The sequence below is a fragment of the Primulina eburnea genome, chromosome 14, assembly GCF_022965805.1.
Source record: "Primulina eburnea isolate SZY01 chromosome 14, ASM2296580v1, whole genome shotgun sequence".
Taxonomy (NCBI): domain Eukaryota; kingdom Viridiplantae; phylum Streptophyta; class Magnoliopsida; order Lamiales; family Gesneriaceae; genus Primulina; species Primulina eburnea.
Genome location: NC_133114.1, coordinates 15,207,467 through 15,208,277, shown reverse-complemented (window position 1 = coordinate 15,208,277; position 811 = coordinate 15,207,467). Strand labels below are relative to the sequence as shown.

The 811-nt window shown below is 29.7% G+C and overlaps 1 non-coding gene across 1 annotated transcript; it reads right to left on the bottom strand.

Annotated features, from left to right (window-relative positions):
* Positions 1–263: 263 nt before the first annotated feature.
* Positions 264–374, bottom strand: LOC140813381 (small nucleolar RNA R71). Its single transcript, XR_012113916.1, has one exon. It is a non-coding gene; the product is annotated as a small nucleolar RNA R71 (small nucleolar RNA).
* Positions 375–811: the final 437 nt, after the last annotated feature.

Here is an 811-nt window from a genome sequence, read left to right as displayed (position 1 = left end):
AAACCTCAAATTATTCAACTTTTACCAAATTTTCATGGCTTAGATTCGGAAAATCCATATTTGCATCTAAGAGAATTTGAGGAAGTTTGTAACACTTATAATGATCAAAATTGTAGCATGGATATAGTTCGATTAAAGCTTTTCCCTTTTTCTTTAAAAGATAAAGCTAAAACATGGCTACAAAATTTAAGATCAAGTTCAATAAGATCATGGGAAGAAATGAAACAACAATTTCTCAAAAAGTTTTTCCCTTCCCATAGAACAAACTCTTTTAAAAGACAAATTACAACTTTTTCTCAAAACCAAGGAGAAACGTTTTATCAATGTTGGGATAGATATAAAGAATTACTTAATACATGCCCACATCATGGTTTTGAAACATGGAGAATAGTTTCTCACTTTTATGAAGGTCTAATACCTAAAGATAGGCAAATGATAGAATTCATGTGTAATGAAACTTTTGAAGATAAAAACCCAAATGAAGCTATGGAATATCTGGATTCATTAGCAGAAAATGCTCAAAATTGGGATAATATAGGCACAATAGAACCACCAACAACTAAAAACAATAATTCAACAAATGGGGGTGGTATCTATAATCTTAAAGATGATATAGATATTCAAGCTAAACTTGCATCTTTAGCAAGAAAAATTGAGTCATTAGAAACGAAAAAGAGTGGTCAACTAAAAAGTATTCAAGAAATTGTTTGTCATATATGTGATACACATGATCATGCTACAAAAGATTGTCCAACATTACCTTCATTTAAAGAATGTCTCCATGAACAAGCAAATTATGTTAACAATTACA